The sequence below is a fragment of the Enoplosus armatus genome, chromosome 15, assembly GCF_043641665.1.
Source record: "Enoplosus armatus isolate fEnoArm2 chromosome 15, fEnoArm2.hap1, whole genome shotgun sequence".
Taxonomy (NCBI): Eukaryota; Metazoa; Chordata; class Actinopteri; order Centrarchiformes; family Enoplosidae; genus Enoplosus; species Enoplosus armatus.
The window spans coordinates 4,167,587-4,183,399 of NC_092194.1; the positions used below are offsets into that span (position 1 = coordinate 4,167,587).

General features: G+C 42.6%; 1 protein-coding gene across 1 annotated transcript in view; it reads left to right on the plus strand.

Moving 5' to 3' along the window:
* alk (ALK receptor tyrosine kinase) overlaps positions 1 to 15,813 on the plus strand; it is a 280,490-nt gene that overhangs the window by 156,279 nt on the left and 108,398 nt on the right. The window lies entirely within an intron of this gene.

The following is a 15,813-nucleotide window of genomic DNA, read 5'->3' on the forward strand; positions in this document are numbered from 1 at the left end:
TTTTATGTGTTGCTTTATACGTGTCTTCCTCTTTTAACTGTCCACCTGTTTCTAAGTTCCACTTGTTTCTGATTGTATCTTGTGTTTTAATATTATCCTCTGATACTTTATGTATTTTGGAGAGGGTATTCTTGGTGTCCATATTATAGTTGTTTATCGTAAATCTTGTTAAGGGGTGCTGCTCTCGGTTGCCTTCTCTTCTTTGAAAACTCTTTCTAAGTTGTAAATATTTATACAAATTTGACTGGGACAAATAAAATCTATTTGATATGGCAGCGAAGGAATTAACGTCATTCTTAATTGATATTTGTGAATATATTTGCAGTCCTTTTGATGACCAAAATGTTAACACTTTATCCTTTTTGTTCGGTTTAAATTGAGGGTCCCACGCAATTAAGTAATCCGTTGTTTAATGTTTTTTACAAATTAGTTTCTAGTTATATAGAGTGTTATTGTCTTGCCCTTTCAAGTATGCATCATCAGTTTCTTATTTATAAAGGGTAATGTGTTTATTGAAATTTCTTATCATGTACCACTTTTAATTCAATTAATGTTTTAAGTTTGACCCTCGTCCTTTTGTTATTGCAGATCAAACTAGTCATCAATCCATTCCATCTTTTAAAACCTTGTGGAGGAATTGAAATTGATTCCTCCACGATTTCTTAGAATCAACAAACATGTCAGTCGCACATTAAACCAAAACTGCTGCTGGTCTATTCTACATCTTTTACTTATTTTGTCATCCTTAACTCAGCAGCTTCACAAGCAGCTCATATGCAATCCTCTATGAATTATGTATTATTGAGCAGCGAGTATCAGGGTTCATTTCAGTCAACGGCTTCTTAACTCTTTCGTCTGAACTGTACAAAGTTGCTTTTTATTTGTGCGTGCGGGTGCAAGCTGCAGCCACTCAGTCACACTAAGTGCAGCAGTGGCTGGGCCCTGACAAGGAAAAAAGGGGGGGGGGGGGGTGGCGGGAATAAATACACTCACACACCAGTATGACCGCCATTGCACCAGTCGAACTGTAATCACTGTTCGCTCTGGCATATCATGTGGAACCTGTTAGTGTCCATAATTGGGCCGGCTCGTGTTACAATGCTTGATGACAAAACTGATTCTGCTCGCCTCTACCCCCGCCGTTTCATTCCTCATATCTGCTTGTTTCTGTGATCTATCAGCACGAGAGCGAGCTCACTAAAAGACCCACTCCTCTCCAGCAACAGAGCATGTTGTGACCTTCACTCACAGGGAAAGGAATATCTCTCGGACCAAATTGTCAGGAAGGACGTAGGCAGCTTTTGACTGGCTTTTTTCTTCGACAAGCGTCCCATTATAGTCTACATGTGTGCCACAGTCATTAGTTAAGGAAATCCGTGGTGAGTTTCTTATTCTGCAAGCTGTGAGGGACTTTGCTGGGTGCAGCCACAAGTAATTAAAAGAAGCGCCTGTTTGGCAGGATAGCTAATTAAATTAGCGTTTGCCGTGTGTGCGAGTATGTGTGTGTGTGTGTGTGTGTGTGTGTGTGAGGGTGCTTTGAGCTCCGTGGGTGCACAAATGGGTGGGGGTGGGGGAGCTTTTTGAAGTGAATGTGTGTGTGGATGCATGTATTTTTATTTCCTTTTAATTGAGAGCCGGCTCACTGAATCTGCACGATCAATGATGGGTTTGAGTTTGTCCTTAAACGATCATCACAGCCAATCTATATGTTCCAACACAAGCTCAGACATGTGACCTCTCGACCGCTCGGCCACCCTCTGAAGGGCTGAGGATGTGAGCGCCGCGGAGTAAGCAGTGTTTCCTGTTTACTCCTCCCGGAAGCCTGATTGTATGTGTTTGGGAAGAAGAAATTGACTGAGTGTAAATTGAGTGTGAGAAAAAGAGGGGTGATGTGTGTCCGCTCATGCACTCCAGCAGCCCACATGCCTCTCTCGGCGTGCCACCCCGTGTGTTCGTATATGTGGCAGAGAATTTGTCACCCGTAGTGTGAAGGGACGGCTGCCATCTGATAATAAACAGAGGGACTTGCTGAGCATGACTTGACTGAGCACTTGATTTCGTTCTGTGACGGAGGACAGCTTCAAATTACCGCAGTCTCCTCACTGCCTGCGAGTGCCTGCAGGAGTGTGCACGGTATCGGGGGCCTCACACCCTCCTGGAATGGGCGGCTGGTCTTTCTTCAAACTGCGAGCTGCGTAACGGCTAAACATCGACAGAGCCTTACAAGCAGGAGTGCCAGAAAGCCACAATTCTTACCTCAGCAGGCTTCTTACGTGTTACTGTCTTGCTACTTACTTGTGGTAAGGAAGAAGTAATTCATACACGTTTGGCCATGTAGTGTCACTATAGTCGGCTTAAACGCTTGGTTAGCAGCCATGTCTGATGTCCTGTTTCAGGTCTTAATGTACTGAAGTGAACAAGACTGTAATGGGCCATGAAGGAAACTATAAACCTTTGGTGAAAATCCAGCAAGTGGAACTGGCTTATCTTTGCAGTCGCACTGCACTCTACTGAATCAACTAGTTACTCCTTTAAAAATCAATATAATACAAAAACAATGCTGTGATATCAAAAAAAAAACAACTTCAGATGTGTCACAGAAGCACTGTTCTTGGATTTCTCGGTGTTGTTGGCTCACTCCCACTCTCCTGGCACCGGCTTTTTAACCAGTTTAAGAGGACTGAGACACGAGATGTCGTGGATTCTTGTCACGTTTTCAGCTGTTCCACTGTGAAATGTTGCCGTCGCTGTCCGCCGTCACAAACCACACTTTGCTTCCCCTGCTTTGACTCTCTCAGCCTGCGTGTGGAACAATAAGCGCTGATCCGTGCTCATGACTCGTAAGCACCCTCTTCCCTTACCCTCCCTCACCCATCTGCGCTCTGATGCCGGGATGCGACACCGTGTGTTGTCTGAGACACTGAGGCCAGTCAGTGGCCGAGCCTGCCAGAGTGGAGAATGTTGAGCGGCTGACCACCACTGGCCCCCACCATGTACCAGCATGTAACAACTGCAGCCTCTGGTGGTTTCTGGTCTCACAGGCAGAGCTTGATGTTAACATTATGGCTCAGTAGCAACAATGAGGCTGATTCAGAGCAACAGACCAGTCTGGATGTCCACGATGAAACCAATGCTGCTTCTTAGTGTGTGTTTGGTGCAGAATGTAACTCCCTGTGTTTCATCATCTCAATTTGAATCCCACAAAGTCCACAATGTGTAATTTACCAAGAATAACAACAAAGCAGGTACCTTCTTTTATAGACCCAGTACACCTACAATATTGAGCATGTTTCTGTCTACAACCATAACTTCGTAATGACTTCAGCCTCTAACACTGAGAACATGAGATAACGTCTCCATAGTTTGTTCTCGGCATCAGACAGACAGAAAAAAAAACTTCTGTGGAGTCTTAGTGGAAATACAGCTAGACTGTCATACCATTCAGCTCCTCTCCATGGCCTGAGCCACCGCTGCCATTACGAGAGTCTCTTTTCAAACTCACTCAGAAAGCAAACTATAGAAGAACGGGTTTATCCTGTTTCAAATCGGGCGGATCATATTTCTTATCGTTTACACACTTGTTCAGCCATTATACATAATAACTCTTCTTTCTATCATTTGGGTCCATACAGCCTGCTACGCAAAGCAAATGCAAGCTCTACCTGGTTTGTGCGGTCCTTGGCTGCGGCACTGGCACAGTGCTTCCAGGTCTCTTGTTGAGAGCCACTATGGGATTTCTCCCCGCAAGCAAAGGCCAGGCAGGAGGTGTTGGCAGGGGAAGGAAGTGTTTTTCCCCAGTGGATTGCGATCCATCAACTCCCTTTACATAGCTGAGAGGCTGCTGGCTGGCCGGCCCTCAGTCTACAGCCAGTCCCTCGTCAGCCATCCCTAAGCCATAACACACACTCATAAACCAACACTGGAGGAAACAGGACCGCCTTCAGATGGGAACCGCGGCACTCTCATGCACTTGTGCACATGCAAACACAAACACAGTCATTGTAATCTGGGCGAATTAATTAAACATGCAGACAAAATGCAGACTGCGCACTTCTGCGCATTGGCACGTGCCCATGCACATTAGAGACTTGACAGGGGGGGCGGAGGAAAGATGGCAAAAGGTCCTTAAAGGAGTTAGTACAACCACCTCTAATGTTCCATAATCAGATAATATCCTAGCCTTGAGGAAGTTACTCCTGGAGATGCTATCAGCATTCGCTTGGGGAGTAGTCAACAAACTATCTTATCTACCTTCCCACAGACTTCATGATTGCTAGTTTTAGTGATTGGATATCTGTTGCCGAGAGGGATTTTTTATTTTTTTTTTCCATGAACACTCGGGTGCTCTTTTCCGCTCAGAGGAGCTACTAATTTATGTATTCATTCCTTTTTGTCTCTACTACAAAGGCAGAACATGTCCCAGTTCTTTATATATTTCCCTCAGCTGTTGGATCTTGAGCCTACTTGCCAGGCAAGACCGTGTAACTCGCGCAAACTGATCCCGCCCATACCCTCAACATGCCTCAGATGTTGTTGGGGTTTTTTTTTTTGTCAGTGTCCAGTCACTATGTGAGCCCTTCAGTACATTCCTTTCAGTCTGAGTTTCTTTTTTCTTTTTTTTTTCTTTTGGCCACACTATTTGAACACACTCTCAGACTTTGTTCTGAGTAACTTCTGGCCGAGTGAGGGGGTTACTCGGGCACTTTGGTGACCTTCCTACTGAAATGAAATGTTGACTGTTTGACTTTCTACCAGAGCGTGCCGTTTGGAAGCACTGCAGTACTGAATTTCTCTGACATGGACAAGAGTGCATGGCAGACCCCAAAAAGCAGCCATAATCTTGTTGGACTTTTGACTGTGAAAAGGTGGCTCCTGAAAGCTCTGAAATACCAACTTCACACGAGCAAAACAATGCAGTAATGTGGCAGAAAATCCGCTCTGACGGGGGCGTTTGAAGCCCTAAAATTATTCCAATATTTGTGGATTGAGGTTATCCACATTCAGTGTAGTTGCTGGTGCGTAGCCATGAATTAGCTTGCCAAATAAAGCCTTCTGTTCAGGGCTTGTTGGTGTGAATTGCTGTTGGTCTGGGCTTTAATTTTTGAGTCAGAGACACGTAGGAATGTTTTGAGTTGGTGAGTTTTGAGGGCATTTTAAGTTTAGCAGTGCTTAGAAAAACTCAAATTTACTCCTATTAGCTCCTTCATTTAGACACTATAACTTTTATGTAAGGGTAGATTATTAGTGGTAATTGTTGTTTTAGTAGCTATTGATGGCTTTATTTGTGTAATCAGCGATAATAGGCTATTGACACCGAGCACTTAGTGTTAACAGCCAGGATATACTTTAACTGTTGTTTTGTTTTTTTGTCTAACAAAAAAGTTTTTGTGAAACTAGTTCAATACTTTTGCTGCAACAACTGGACAGTGTTCATTCTCTGTACCCTTTCCTTTAACGTCAACTCCTGTCAAGCCTCAAAGACACATTTCATCTATAGGAATACAGCTTTTCGGATCACTTTCACCAGGCTGACAACATTGCTCAAGATTAATTCAGTGTTGAGGATCAGGCCAACTACAGCTGATGGCATAGAAGCCTGTTGCAAGGATGGTCGTTGGATCAAACGCTGAGGCCAGACAGGAACGTCCTCTGTATGCAACTGCATAAATGAATGTGAGAAAGGTCTGGGCTGGGGTCCTCAGAGCTACAGGGGACCCTGCACTGTGGTCTTTATTAACACACACACACACACACACGTCGCCGGCCGTTTCTTTTCACGCGCGAGCGACAGCCTTCGCCGGCTGGTTTGAATGCTTGACTAAGCCGCTGCTGGAAATCCACCCCAGGTGGGACCCTGCGGTGGTGGGCAAGTGTTTGTTGCCTGTTGGCCTGTAACTTTATAATGTCACAGGCGTTTGCTGTTGCAGTTGTGCCACATTAAAACTTCAGTTCTGCAACAATATAATATAAAGATACTGTGCGTGTTGGTGATGCAGAAAATTAAAATAGCTACTGCCAGGTAGCTGCATGCTTGGGTGCCTAATAAAATTGCTAGTAAAAACATGCAGTTCACGTTTTGTATAAAAAAGATGTTTGTTTATGGGTTTTATGACCGGACAGTAGCAGCTTCTTACTGTGGTACATATATATATGCAAGTAAAGACTTCTCATGGAAGATAACAAGGAGAGGCAAAAGCTGAAATTACACAATCATCCACTTCCAATTATCCACTTAGAGCGCCTAAATTGCTCTTTACATGTTTTGTTAACACCAATCAACTGACAATGTTGGAAAATGCTCATTCGTGCTGACGTCTCCCGTGCACCTGTTGCAAATGAACGGTGGAAGGGCTGAGCCGCCATTCGCTCATTTGAGAGAGAGACCCGTTGGCTGTGTTTGTATCAGCTCCATCTATAAACAGGGCCACTTAGTCAGTCAGCGTGCTGGGCCCAGACACTTTGTCCCTCAGGCTGAAGTCACCACTAACCCTCTTTAAATCACCACTAAGACATTCTGTTGACTTGCTTGTTTACTTTGCTTGGCACTGGCAACACTACACAGTGTTAACAGCCTGCTGTCTCAACTCCTCGTCCATCTCCGTGTCGATCTAACTCCCCGTCTCTCTGGTCTGCATGGCACCGACGGAAACATTAGCAACAATAACCCACCGCGGACAGCGTGAAGGCAGCTGAAGAATGCTTGTTATTGTGAGTCTTTAGGAAGCCACAATGCAGCTCACAAGATTTTCAACTTTCCATGAACCCTTCTATATCCATACGAAAGTTCTGTTGTATTAAATTACACACAATTACATTTGTACAATTACAGTTAGGCCCAGAAATATTTGGACAGTGACACAATCTTCATGATTTGGGCTCTGCAAATGAAACAACTAAGAAGCAATTGAAGTGCAGACTTTCAGGTTTAATTCAAGGGCTTGAACAAAAATATCCTATGAAACATTTAGGAATTGTAACCATTTTTATACAAAGTCTCCTCATTTCAGGGGCTCAAAAGTAATTGGACAAATTAACATTACCATAAGTAAAATGTCCATTTTTAATACTTTGTTGAGAATCCTTTGCAGGCAATGACTGCCTGAAGTCTGGAACCCATGGACATCACCAAACGCTGGGTTTCCTCCTTTGTGATGCTTTGCCAGGCCTTTACTGCAGCTGTCTTCAGTCGTTGCTTGTTTGTGGGTCTTTCTGCCTTAACCTCCTAAGACCTGGCATCCACATGCGTGGACATCACATTTTGGGTTATACCATAATACTTAATTCTGCTTATATGGAAATTCAAAATTGTCCCCGAATGCGGAACCACATCATGTCGACAGATGATGCTTAATTTTTATACTTATCAGGTCCCAATAAGCCCAAATAGCAAAGAGAAATTAAGATAGAGCTTGGGTCTTAGGAGGTTAAGTTTTGTCTTGAGCAAGTGAAATGCATCGATGCTCGATCGGGTTGAGATCTGGTGATTGACTCGGCCATTACAGAATATTCCACTTCTTTGCCTTAAAAAACTCCTGGGTTGCTTTCGCAGTATGTTTTGGGTCATCGTCCATCTGTACTGTGAAGCACCGTCCAATCAACTTTGCTGCATTTGGCTGAATCTGAGCAGAAAGTACATCCCTATACGCTTCAGAATTCATCCGGCTGCTTCTGTCTTCTGTCACATCATCAATAAACACTAGTGACCCAGTGCCATTGGAAGCCATGCATGCCCACGCCATCACACTGCCTCCACCATGTTTTACAGAAGATGTGGTGTGCTTTGGATCATGAGCTGTTCCAATTCTTCTCCATACTTTCTTCTTCCCATCATTCTGGCACAGGTTGATCTTAGTCTCATCTGTCCAAAGAATGCTGTTCCAGAACTGGGCTGGCTTCTTCAGATATTTTTTGGCAAAGTCTAATCTGGCCTTTCTACTTTTGAGGCTGATTAATGGTTTGCACCTTGTGGTGAACCCTCTGTATTTACTCTCATTAAGTCTTCCCTTTATGGTAGACTTAGATACTGATACACCTACTTCCTGGAGAGTGTTCTTCACTTGGGTGGATGTTGTGAAGGGGTTTTTCTTCACCACGGAAAGGATCCTGCGATCATCCACCACCGTTGTCTTCTGTGGACATCCAGGCCTTTTTGAGTTCTCAAGCTCACCAGTGCCCTCTTTTTTTCTCAGAATGTACCAAACTGTTGATTTGGCCACTCCTAACATTTCTGCCATCTCTCTGATGGATGGTCTGTTTCACTTCCATTGAGAGCTCCTTTGACCTCATGTTGTGGGTTCATAGCAACAGCTTCCAAATGCAAATGCCACACCTGGAATCAACTCCAGACCTTTTAACTGCTTAATTGATGACAGGTTAACGAGGGACGAGCCCATGCAGCCTTCTGAGTCAATTGTCCAATTACTTTTGGTCCCTTGAAAAAGAGGCGGCTACATATTAAAGAGCTGTAATTCCCAAACCCTTCCTCCAATTTGGATGTGAATACTCTCAAATTACAGCTGAGAGTCTGCACTTTAAACCCATATTGATTATATAACTGTATCCTGAATATGTTTTCGCAAACAGCTAAAATAACAAAACTTGTGTCACTGTCCAAATATTTCTGGGCCTAACTGTATGTCTTGTATTCAGGCAGTTTTTATTGGGAACCGTTTTCAACTGAAGACAAAGAACTGTGGAAAGCCTTCAGATGTAGGTCTCTGGGTTATCCTCAGTTTTAAACATGAACAAATTCCACCAGTCAAAGCAAAAACACAACTCTGCTTCCTCATTGCACATATAGTATCACTGTATTGTTACACATACAGTAAACTAGCCACCAAGGTTGCAAAGATTCCCACGCAATTGACTTGAATTAGGCTCCAAATAACCCTTCATCTGTACTGTGGGGGTGTTAGAGACCAAGCAGTATAAGCAGGGACACAAGGATAAGTTTATTTAAAATCAACTAGAAAAACAAAGTTGCAAATGTTTAAAACACATAAGCAAAGAAAGGAGGTACTGGACGAACTTGGCCTAACAAATGGCACAAAAAGAGGGGTATATGTACCCATAGGCTAGCCTACACAAACACAAGAGGGGGGGGGGGGGGGGGGGGGCATAACTCCATACAATTAAAAAGACCCAAAATAAACCCAGCAACCAATAATGACAAAGTACAAACCTACAACAGTAAACCCAGAGAGAAACTGGCAGACTATATTAACACATTTCAAACCACTTGAAACTTTATCTGTAAGTAAGTATTCAATCAATGGCACTATCAGTTAACCAGTAATTATCCATATCGATGAGGAATTTGACACTATAATAACAGAATAATGGCTTCACATTATCAGGCTTTTTTTTTGTTAAAAGAAGAAATGACCTTACATAAGAGGCCAGTGTACTGCAGGTGCTACATTTGAATTAACCATATAAAAAAAAAAACAATATACTCTTTGCTCCAAAAGTGGGTAATTGCTTTGGCAGCACAGTAAGACATGTCTAACAATTTACCAGTTTGGGGTTTATTCAGTTCGTAACAATGGGATCCTTTAAATACGGAGAAGTGAAATCAACAATAGATTTGTTATTTGGCCCACAGATTAATTCTATCAGAGGATGAGAGACAGAATTACTACATGTGGAATATAACTGGCTTCTAGAGGATACAAACCACGGTCCAACAGTCCTTTTGATGTGTTGTTTTGTTTTCAGTGTATTTCAAGGGAAGTGATTAATAAATTGTACACTGAGTTGTTGAAAGCTGCCCAAGGCGTCATCAGCAGAAGAACTGATCCGACTGCTGTGAAACAAATTCTGGCGGTGGGGGGGGCGGGTGGGAAGATTGTTATCTATTGAAGTGGTGTTTAACTGCGTCAGAGATCAGCGTCTTTGATGGCGAAAAATCAAATCATTTATTTTTCTAACAGAGAAATGTCTCGGAGGTGCGGGCTTTTTAAAAAGACCGGGAAGTCCGAGTCTTCCAGTCTTACGTGTACAATGCAGTAGATGACCCGACAAAAGCCTTTTGAAATGTTCAAAACTCAGACTCTTTTGTTCCCAACTGATGTTCGAGCTTCATCTTTGAATCCCCCCACAAGCAGCATCCTTAATTCCGGTCGTGTTCATCATTTTCTACGTAACGCCAACACAAAGGGCAATTTTATGACTGCTTATAGAATTTGATGAGCCATTTCATTGGGTGCCTTTAAAGAGGAGTTCCACCTCACAATTTCATCTCTGTTATCTCACACCCGGATAGCAAGATTGTTTCCTGCTCTAAGATAATATCCTCATTGGATATAATTACTATTGCAATAAAAAAAAAAGCTATTCGTCTAGCATCTTATACCATCAGCATTGCTTCAAATAATTCAAACTTCTTAATGTTTTTGTACATGTGGTTGCCTTTACATATTTGCTTGACAAGTGTGTATTAAAAGTACAAAATACCTGCTGTAACAGCCACCAGTTTGTAGCACAGAAACTGTGGGGTAGCTGGAATATTTGGTTCATTATGAGCGGGATAATTAGTGGCCTGTCTGACGTGTGACGCGTGGGAGGTTTATGTTGCCGTTTTATTGTGCAATCCAATGCATTAGTGTCATTTAACCAGATGCCGACTTCTTGGACTTTAATAATGGGATCAGAGACGGGAACACACTGCAGACATAGTCGTTCGGATATCTCATTAAATATAAACTGGGCATCATACTGGAATACAGACATGACAACACAACAAACCTTGAACACCTCATGTGACCCCTCCTTTGTTTGCTTGCAGTGTCACTTGTTACACTGTCATTAAATGGGAACACTGAAAACGAGCACCTATTTTAAATCCAGCTCTTTTTTTTGTAATCACAGATTTGATCACAAACCAGACACCTTCGTTGTGTGTGTAATGAAGTCAGAACTACAGCAAGACAAACCAACTTGATACATTTCCGACAAGAAATTCAGATTTCAATTGCTGCTACACTGCTGTAATTAAGAGTTATAACAGTGTGCTCACTCATTTTCATTTTCAACTGTTTGTTGCACTTCTGCCTTTTTGGAGGTGAAACGTGGGAGTGATGTCAAGTCCACATATTTTGGCAGTTCCTTTGTTTGTTGAGCAGCAAATTGACTTCCAAGCGCCGATTTTAAGAGAGGTTGTTTTGGAATAATCAATAATAGATATTTTGTTCTTTGGAGTGCTGACATTTTGTTACCATATGTGGGTTTTGCAGGTTGGCACCCTGCTGAACCCGGGGCTCTCCACTCTCCTGCTCAGCCGCGGTAACCTTGTCCACAACAACACATCTTCCAGCTGTTCAGTAGCTGGCAACAAAAACAACACGAGTAAATCAATCAAACTGGTGGTCCTGATGTGGCTGACTGCCTTGGAATTAAAAAACACACCAGCAAAAATTGCTAAAATGAACATGATTGGCACAGTTGGCAGAGTTCCTGGGACTAACTACTGCACAACAACAACAAACACTGTGGCCTAATAACTCCAGCTTAAATCACCCACATAAATCACCTCATTGTGTTAAATCAAAGATGATGAACACCATAACTTCGGTTTGATGAGGGTGAGCTTGGAAGAGTCTCATGGAGAACATACTGCATTACTAGCATTTGCACAGGTTGGAGGAAGTTATTTCTGAGAGCTGTGATTAATACATTTACTGAGATTCCGCCATTTATTCATTTATTCGTGACATAAAACGAAGCCGCATCTTCTTGACATCCCCCTGCTTACAGTACATTCAAGTCTGCATGTGATTTTCATGGAGACAACGCCAGGTCGTTTTGTAATGATACATGAAAAAGAATCAGAAAAACAAACGCTGGGACAGATCAGCAGCCATGGGACTTGTCCTTGTGACGCAGAAAGCCAAGTTCTGAGTGGGAAAACAATTGTATTTATGTCTCCAGTGGTTACCAAAGCTTTCCTCTGGTTTCTAGTTATGCGGCACTGCGCAATTAAATGTGTCTGAAGTCTGAAATACACGTTTAATCGACCACATTATGAATGTGCAGGGCTGGAGTGTATTCCCAGACGGTTTGAATAAGTCTCTTCACAAATGTGGGTGTTCTATATTGTTGTTTTTTTTCCCTTTGAGTTAGTGAGAAAGAATCATGTATTGTCTTTGTAGAAAGGGTGTAGATTAAGGCTAATCATCTGTTGTATCATGTGCATGCAGTTTTTAATCAGACATTCATTCAGCGTATCTGCACGCTATTCACAAAAGCGGCAGACACCGTGACCTGCACGCCCTCTCCCTCTCTACCTGTATCGCAGTAAGGATTCCATCTTTAAAAGAAGGCACAATACAAATTAAAAACCTGTGATATCACCCCTGTGAATCGAAGATGAAACAAAATGAGAGAAACTGTGCGCCGTTTGGTTCCCCCACTCTCCAGATGTTTAATACGCTGTAATGCACTGTTCCGGCTCATGGTTTCCTCTTCACTGACGAGCAGCCGAGAGCGAGTTGCATCCACAGTGGGTGACGCGCCTGTAAACATTGTCTGGTGTTATTCGGTCATTCACATTAGTTGTTGTTTTTCTTTTTTCTTTCCACATGATTTGATAATATTCAGTAGCTCTGCGCAGTTAGCTGTGTAGCTGTAGTTGTTGTTTGTACACGCTACCTGCTCTTCTGGTCACCCACTGAACATTTAACAGTTAACACTACTGTAAATCCCAGGAATTTGAAAGGCTTTGACTGGCGGCTAGCCATGTCAACTCATTTTTCAGGTATTGATTTTACATCGATCCTCTATGGGGAAACTGTCTGCACCATTAGTAAGTGGTAGGTTGTTTCATATTCTATCGGTTGCTTTTTCTATGAACATGGAATTTGGCTTGAACAGGAAAAGGTTTTGTGCCAAAAGGACTGGACTGGTTCCTCTAAACCAGTGTCTTGATAGTGCTGCTTCTGTTGCTTCTTCATTCCCAGTGTTGTGCCCAAGAATAAGTATGGTTCCGTTTTATGTATAATACACAGTCTACATTTTACTTATCCATATAATATTAACCACGACACCCCCAATAGTTTAAAGATTGCTAGATTAGCAATTATACTAATTGTCTTCAAGTTGACACCTTCTTCTTCTTCTTCTTCACCATAAAAACAGCAGATTTAAAGCGTCTATAATCAGTATTTTTATAATGTATCAAATGACAATGTGACAGTGTGACAGGAGTGAGGAAGGGGTCAGCGAGTACAGAGAGCTATCACCCGTATCTGCAGCTCCCCTCAGCTTTATGGAGCTTTACAGCGAGTTTCAGTTCAGTTTCAGAGAGTTTTTTTAGCTGTCGGGCCCTGAACTGTTTAGGTTCACTCTCATAGCTCTCATGGCATAGTTTTATTTTGGGGGGGGGGGTGTTTGCCACAACAGGCCACAAAAAAAACAACACACTGTACACTACCACAACTTAACAGGTGATGATATGTCAATGTTGTGTTCACAACTTGTTTGCGCTGCCCCCAAATGGCCAAAAGAAAAAAAAAAAGTTATTGCAGGTTTAAAATTGAAATCACTGTGGCGGAAATCCTTTGAAAGAAGAAACCAGTGACAATACAATATCACAAGAAGGCTGTTTATCAGCATGCTGAACATACTTTACACCATCTCTCTGCTGTGGAAGCTGTCACTCTGCTGCGCCAGTGAATGGGTTGTAAATGAAAATGTGAGGCAGTCAAACTGCTGGGACCCCAAAAAGCTTGTGCTGGCCCTGGGTAAATGCATTATGCTATAAGAGGATTTGGCAGAGAATACAATTTGAATGTTTTGTTTCCCTCCTTCTCTCAGGCCTTTAGCTGCAACTTTATTATCTGTGGGAATTCCGCTCTCACCGACAGTTGGCCTGATTTTGTATGTTATATCAACAAGTGCCTCAGTTGATTGAATCTGTAACCGCGCAGAGAGAGAGAGAGAGGAGAGTGTTTACCAGCTTGATTCAATGATACAGAATACAACCACCACTTTGGATGGAAATGTTTCTGCTTCTGCTTCTTTTCTTTTTTTTAGGTCTTGTCCTCTTCCTTAGAGGGTGATATTCAAGTGCCACTTTATAAACACTGTTGATTATGCTAAGTCTCAACTTCACAGATAAATGAGAAATTGCCCCCAACAAATTCCATTAACTGCAGCAAAACAGGCCAACCAGAGTGCAAGTGCTGGGGTGGGTTCAAAACCAAAAGAGTGGTTAGTGGTTATTAAAAGTTCCCTCCAGCAACAGAGTCATGTAATCATTTTTAGTTAACTTCTCTTCCATTAATGATGGTCATTAAGGAAGTCCTGGTAGATTATTGGATGGGCCTACTTCCAGTGGAACCCCACAGGTCGCCATTATGGCCAACACTCAAGGAAAACGAATGTAACAGACAGGTGTCATCCACAGCATGAGTTTCCATCTCTTGCATTATGGTGATTCTTTTCCACGCAGAGCTGCTTTCAATAAAAGCTGCGGAGTCATCACGTCTACACTGCTTAAACCCCCATCAACGATCATGTTGCACTATGCAGATTGGGGCAGACAGCCAGTTGAACCAGGCCTTGTGATGCAGTAAATGAGGGCATCAAGCTCTGTTAGGCAGCAGCATTCACAGGTGGAGCCGAGGCAGAAAATCTACTAATGGAATTACAGTCTTTTCCTTTGCAGTTTGCCGTTATAATTTGCACCCTGCCGATAATTGCTCCCAAGCAGGTATTTCTTCATCTTACTTGGACTGGGAAACAAGAGTTAATAGGTTTCCGCCTTCAGGCCCCGAAGCCATCTTCCAGGCTGAGTCTTAAAACCTTTATATCAGAATCGCTGCTGGGTGTGTGTGTGTGTGTGTGTGTGTGTGTGTGTGTGTGTGTGTGTGTCGAAAATGTGTGCAGTCAACACTGCCTGCAAACTTGTTGTAAGCTGCTCGGACTGTCCTTGCCAAATTGTCTGGACCCCTCAGTATAAGCGGCATGCAAATGCGGAAGGGAGAGCAAATGAGGCTTAACTGGAGCACTCCAATTTTGAAGGCCTCCAAATTCGCCCGTTTTTCAGCCACCTCGGGGGGATAAGGGAAAAAGCAGGCAGGGGGAGTGGAAAATCTTTAGAAAAAGGTGTGAGAGTACAGACGCGGACTAATGGCTTGAGGTCCTGTCTGTAATGAAATCATCTGTTGACTTTTATTTTTTTATCCTCGCAGCTATTCAAACAGACGGCTAAGAAAATAACAGTGTTGCTCAATTAAATCAAGTTTCTACTTCATATATGCAAACAGGCTGCTGCATACATAATATTGTACAGTGTGTAGATAGATATATACATACATGTAAATTGAATATTATATTCTCGCCATGCAAAACATGAGGAGTTTGTGCAGCCTTATTTCCTCATCCTTCCTCTGTCTGTAGTGCCGACATACGAAAGGATGTACACAAGGAGACGTGTGTGTCCCAATTAGAGAAGTACACTTTAATACAATCTGACCCTTGGAGAGCTGGTATTCCCATTATCCAGAGGCAAGAGTGCGTTGCAAAATATTTCCCGATTTATTTCTACAACTGTTAGTGCAGCAACGAGGGCGCCCTAATAAATGGTGATGTCGAGGCGAGCTCACCTTGACTGTTTTTCTGAGAATGATACTGAAAAGAAAAAAAAAATCACTTATTCTGCAAGATTTTTTTGCCTTGCATTTTTTTTTTTTTTTTTTAGCTTCCCCTCATCAGCACTACTTTTCTTAACTGAGCATATTAAAAATGGATTTTCCTCCTTTCAAGTTGAGATTCTTTGTGCTCCCCATCCACACACACACACACACACACACA